Genomic DNA, 6,536 nt, shown 5'->3' on the forward strand with positions numbered 1-6,536 from the left:
CTACAATTCTCAAATCTGTCCTTTAGTTCAGAGCTCATTCTTGTGGTCTGGATGCATAGACCAAACATCCCACCAGGAGACCACACAGCATACGCCAACTCAACTTTTCCTTCCCCAGCCAAGCTCCCAGATGAGCACCTACTACCACATGCTCTGGCTGTGCAGCTGTGGGCCATTTCCTGGGCATGACCTGCACCAGTGCTGCAAGCTGAGGCCCAGGCTCTCCCGCAGTTCTTTAATCCATTTTGAGTTTATTTTTGTGTATCATGTTAGGAACTGTTCTAATTTCATTCTTTTACATGTAGCTGTCCAGTTTTCCCAGCACCACTTATTGAAGAGGCTGTCTTTTCTCCATTGTATATTCTTGCCTCCTTTATCAAAGATAAGGTGACCATATGTGTGTGGGTTTATCTCTGGGCTTTCTATCCTGTTCCATTGATCTGCATTTCTGTTTTTGTGCCAGTACCATACTGTCTTGATTACTGTAGCTTAGTAATATAGTCTGAAGTCAGGGAGCCTGATTCCTCCAGCTCCGTTTTTCTTTCTCAAGATTGCTTTGGCTATTCAGGGTCTTTTGTGTTTCCATACAGATTGTGAAATTTTTTGTTCTAGTTCTGTGAAAAATGCCATTGGTAGCTTGATAGGGATTGCATTGAATCTGTAGATTGCTTTGGGTAGTAACATTAGGTAATCAACATTTTCACCATGTTGATTCTTCCAATCCAAGAACATGATATATCTCTCCATCTGTTTGCATCATCTTTAATTTCTTTCATCAGTGGTTCTGACAATTTTTGAATCTTCCCCAGTGGAGAGAGAGGGAGATGGGAAGAAAGAGATGGGGAGGGGGGAGAGAGAGAGAGAGAGAGAGAGAGAGAGAGAGAGAGAGAGACCGAAATTTAAAGGGATTGGTTTACATGATCATGGAGGCTGACAAGTGTAAAGTTTGCAGGGTGGGCCAGCAGGCTGGAGACACAGGGAAGAGGTGATGTTGAAGTTCAAGTCCGAAGGCCATCTGCTGGCAGAATTCCTTCTTGCTCATGGGAGACCAGTCTTTGTTCTGTTAAGGTCTCCAACTGATTGAATGAGGTCCATTCACACTATGGAGGATAATCTACTTTGCTCCAAGCTCACCGATTTAAATGTTAGTCTCATCCAAAAAACACCTTCACAGAAATACATGGAATAAGTTTTGATTGAATATCTGGGCACCCAGCCGAGTTGACACAAAAAATTAACCATCACAGCGAGTTTTCCAGGGACCAGACTGAAGAGCATTTATTAACTGGTCCCACACTTCGTGTGTTCCCGTGCGTCTCGAAGGAGGCCCAGGACTTGGCTGTCCTCTTCAGCCCACAGGGCTGACCTTCACAGAACTTGCAGAAGCCCTTTGATCCATCTTGCTCTGAAGCCCTGACATCCAGAAGTGCACTGAAGCCTGCAATTTTGGTTTTCCCACAGTGAGCATGCAGGCTGGCCTTTTCTACCCACATGATGGGCTGATCTGCTTCTGAGGCTCACCTGTGTGTTCGTGAAACGCAAGGCTTCACAGGGCAGGAGCCGCCATAGAAAGGACAGGATATTGTCTGAAGGAAGATGCATTTGCCTCAAGCTCCTGCAGGGAAGCCAACTCATAATCTCACCAAATTGACGGAATTGTAGACATAGAAGGTGATCCTCAGTCCTAGGGGTTAAATATTTTTGTGAGATAACCCAAAGATTGCTGATTTCACTGTGGAAAAAATGATGGATAATCTCAATATCATAAAATAAAAGACTATAAATGCCACCACGGCCTGCTCTGAGAAAACAATGTGTACATAGTAACAGAATGCCTAATGTATGCGGGAGATAAGTGTATCATGGCAAAGAGAAATGCATTGTTTGTCAAAGACTGAGAACTAGATGCTTCACAAGACTGGGATATTGTCTGCAAAACTACTGGTACATTATATGATAGTCTTAGAAATTTCCCACACGATGTTCATCAAAAGCCAAGTCCTTAGTCTTTTGCAGAAGAACACATTGTGCTTCGTATGGATATAGTTCAAGGGATTCTGTCACTTGGGTGAGAAAAGGCAAAATACGGGCATAGCTCAGAGATACTGCAGGTTTGGTTCCAGACCACAGCAATAGAGTGAATACTGCAATAAAGCCAATCACACAATTTTTTTGGTTTCCCAGTGCATGTGAAAGTTGTTTCCACTATACTGTAGTCTGTTAAGTGTGCAATAGCATTATGCCTAAAAAAACAATGTAGCTCCTTAATTAAAAACACTTTTTGCTTTTGCACAACAAAGGAAACCACTGACAAAATGAAAAGAATGGGAGAAAATATTTGCAAATGATATGACCTGTAAGGGGTTAATATCCAAAATCTATAAACAACTCAATATCAAGAAAAAAAATTTTTAAATGACAGAAGACCTGAATAGACATTTTTCCAAAGAGGATATACAGATGCCCAAGAGGCACCTGAAAATAAGTTCAACATCGATAATCATCAGAGGAATGCAAATCAAAGCCACAATGAGATATCACCTCACACCTGTCAGAATGGCTATTGTCAAAAAGACCACAAATAAGAAATGTTGAGGATTTGGAGAAAAGGGAACCTTCGTACACTGTTGGTGGAAATGTAAATTGATGCAGCCACTATGGAGAACAGTATGGAGCTTCCTCAAAAAACTGAAAATAGAGCCACCATATCATCCAGCAATTCCTGGATATATATATATCCGAAGGGGAAAAACCCCCCCACTAATTTGAAAAGACACATGCACCCAATGTTCATAGCAGCGTTATTAGCCGAGATATGAAAGCAACCTAATTGTCCATCAACAGATGAATGGATAAAAGAAAATATGGGGTGTGTGTCTGTGTGTGTGTGTGTGTGTGTGCGCGCGTATACCTGTGTGTGTGTGTGTGTGTATAAAATGGAATGTATGAAATTTGCAGCAACATGGATGGGCCTAGAGGGTATTATGCTTAGTGAAATACTATGTGTTTTCACTTATATATTGACTCTAAAAAATAAAACAGACGAATGAATATAACAAAACAGAAGCAGACTCACAGATATAGAGAACAAACTAACTAGTGGTTACCAGCGGAGAGAGGGAAGGGGGCGGGGCAAGATAGGGATAGGGGATTAAGAGGTACAAACTACTGTGTACCAATATGTAGTAAATAAGCTACAAGGGTATGTTGTACAGCCAATGAATATAGCCATACTTTATAATAAAAAATACTTTATTGCTAAAAAATGCTAACCATCATCTGACAAGCAAGGTTGTCACAAACCTTAAATTTGTAAAACACAATATCTGTGAAGTGGGCTAAAACAAAGTGTGCCTGGGAAGAAATTTGTAAATGATACTTTAATTCTAAATTTAGCCTAAGATGTCGCTTGCAATGGGGGGAAAATAAGCATTTTTCCCTGAATTAACCTGATTCAATATTCACTTCTGACTGGCTATTTCAAACAAACCTTAATGCCGTGAATCACAGGCAGAGACACGAGGGGATAAATAGCAAAACATGGGCGGTTGTTCCCCCTCCTCTGGGCTCCCATAGCCCTACTCATGTGCTTCTACTTGAGGGTCTTGCTATCTCACTTTTGTACTGTTATGTGTTTTTCTCTCTTATCAGACCCATCACGGTGCCTGGCACATACCAGACTCTCTGTATGTGTTAGTTGACTGAATAAATGAGTGAATAGCCGGTATATTATGGTCTGCTGATTCTCTTTAAACATCACCAAGGGAGAAGATGGGTATAGTAAGGAGAAAATGACTCAGGAAACATTTTATTAGAAAGGTATTGAGAAGGAAACAGTTGAATGAAAGAAAAATGCAGGCAATGTGAAAGTCCAGTTGGCTCCGTTCCTGAGATCCTTCTCATTCTGAAGGATTTTCTTGGGGGCTGGCCTGGCTCTGGTCTTTTCTTCTCTCTTCATCAGATCTTCTAACACCTCTGCAAGTTGGACTACTTCCAAGGAAGCTCGGGAATTTTTCTTTGTAAAATTTGGGGATCTAGCTCTAACTACAATCTGAAGGGTCCACCTATGTTTTGGCAAACAGCATGCCAACATTTGGCACGGTGGTTTTGGAGCCTGGCTGGCTGGCCCAGGGCCCTCGGTATCATGGTGATCTGGGGTTGTTGGGAAACCATCCTGAGATAGTTGGGCTGGTATACAACCAGTCATTCTACTGAATTGGTAACCTTTGGAAATCTCTGCGCAATTGTAGGGAGCAGTAGGTTCTATTTTGATCATTGAAAGCCAACCTGATTTCACACAACGTTGTAATCTTAGTGCTTTAGCAGGTAAAAGGGATGCTCAGCGTATCAAAATATAACACAGAAAATATTTTTTCTCCTTCACATCTATGCCTTAGCACATCCAAATTCTGTATTTTAGGGTGGAAATGTTGATGACACGCCAGAATCCATTCCAAAGATAGCTCGTATAGAATACACCTCTTAGGTTCCAAGGTGATTCATCTGGGTTGCACTTTATAGGGTTCAGAAGATCAGAAGATAGGGTTGGGTAACAGCAACGTGTCATTGAAGATAAGTGAATGTTGACGACAGAGTGAACGGGGGGATGAGAAAGTCAGAGGAGAGTCAGTTGGCAATGCTCCGAGGCAGGCAGTATATTGTTCCTTTCTGAGAAATGCCTGCCATCTGGCTTCTTTTATACAACAGACTTACCATGCAGTGTCACTACGCCTTACAGAGTAATCTTTGCATGAATTCTGAGTAGGTGCCATAGTAAATTATGTATAACCAGATTTAAAAGAAATTCCTCATAATTGAAATATGGAATCATGTTAAACCTCTTATTACTCCAAAAAGGCTTATACAGTTAAACCACATTTCTCTCTCTTTTGAGATACTGTCCTATCCTCTCTCCTCTACAATTGTGGAGTGATTAATATAGTTAGTGAATGGGTAACCGTGAACATTTAAGAGAAGTATTATAATATGAGTGTTGCGACATATTCGATGAAGGTCTCACATTATATTCTTATTTTCTCTTCGAATTTTTGCATTTTGACACACAGTCCCCAATCCATTAAAATGTAAACTGTAATGACATGTGTAATACATTTTTTTCTGCAAGTTTTGGCCTTAAAGATGAATTTATTTCTTGGGCACTTGCATGCTATGCTTTTGGGAGTGGAGATGCTACAGTCTTTCTGGAAGGCAGTTTGGGAACGTGTAAAAAAAGCATTAAAATAAACGTGTACTTTGACACAACAGTCCTATTTCTAGGAATCTAACCCATGGAAATGATCAGAGATGAGTACAAAGATTAAACAAGGATGTTTGTTGCAGAATTCTTAATACAGGTGAAAAACTGTAAACAACTCTAAATGTCCCAAAATAGGGAAATCGATTACACCAACATCATAATTATTTATGGTGCAGTGAGTTATTATGTACCTTTAAAAATCATGAGAAAAATTTGAATAATATATTGCTAAATGGAAAAATTATAATATAGAACACGATATCACAATTTTGTTTAAATTTATGTGTATGTACCAAAAACAGATTGAACATATAAATGTCAAATAGTAAGCCATGGCTATCTCTGAGTAAAAGACTCATCCATAAATGACTTTCTTCTTTGGTCTCTTTAATAGTTTAGAAACTTTCTATAATGAAATGGATCATTCCTTCATAAGAGGATAAATGCTAGGATAATGCTAGGATAATGCTAGGGAAGACCCCCAAGAAGCCAGACAGCAAAGCGTTAAACAAGATTTCACACATAGTTGCTCTACTTTTGCCGCACAGGGTAGAGTACGTGAGTGATGGCGGAAGGAACCAAAGACCAATGAATAGTATCAGTTAGGCATTCTGGCATAGGACCCGGCCTAGGAGCTCTCCAAACACAAAGAGCAAGAACCCCCAGTGAAACGAGTGAGCCGAACTGCACCTAAAAGAGACTTACAGAACCCAAACAAAAGGATAGAGACTGAGGAAGAAGTGACAAAGGAATAAGAAGAGATCTCTAAGGAAATATTTCCTGGGGCCCGCCGGGAGCCAGGATCCTGAGAGGCCATCCACCCCGAGAAGGCAGGTGTCACCAACCCTGAGACCTGGTGGGGGTGCGGGTGGGCAGTGTATGTGGAGCCAGAAGAACTGGCCGGGAGAGTTTGGGGTATTGGGGGGTGGGTTTAATGCAGAGTTGCTGGAGCTTCTAGTCTTTCAGAGTAAGCTTGAACTTCTAAGTGGAATCTCCTAATTTTATAAATGCTGGCACATTACAATTTTTTAAAAAAATGAATAGGCTTTATATTTTTAGGGCAGTTGTAGGTTTATAGAAAAGTTGAGCAGAAAGCAGAGTTCCCATATACCCTCTTACCCCTGCCCCCCAGTTTCCCCTATTATTAACATCTTGCATGAGTGCAGTACATTTATTACAATTGATGAGCCAATATTGATACATTATTATTAACTAAAGCCCACAGTTTACATTATGGTTCACTTTTGGTGTTATACATTCTATGGGTGTTGACAAATGT

This window comes from Lipotes vexillifer, unplaced genomic scaffold (genome assembly GCF_000442215.2).
Source record: "Lipotes vexillifer unplaced genomic scaffold, Lipotes_vexillifer_v1.1 scaffold154, whole genome shotgun sequence".
Classification (NCBI taxonomy): domain Eukaryota; kingdom Metazoa; phylum Chordata; class Mammalia; order Artiodactyla; family Lipotidae; genus Lipotes; species Lipotes vexillifer.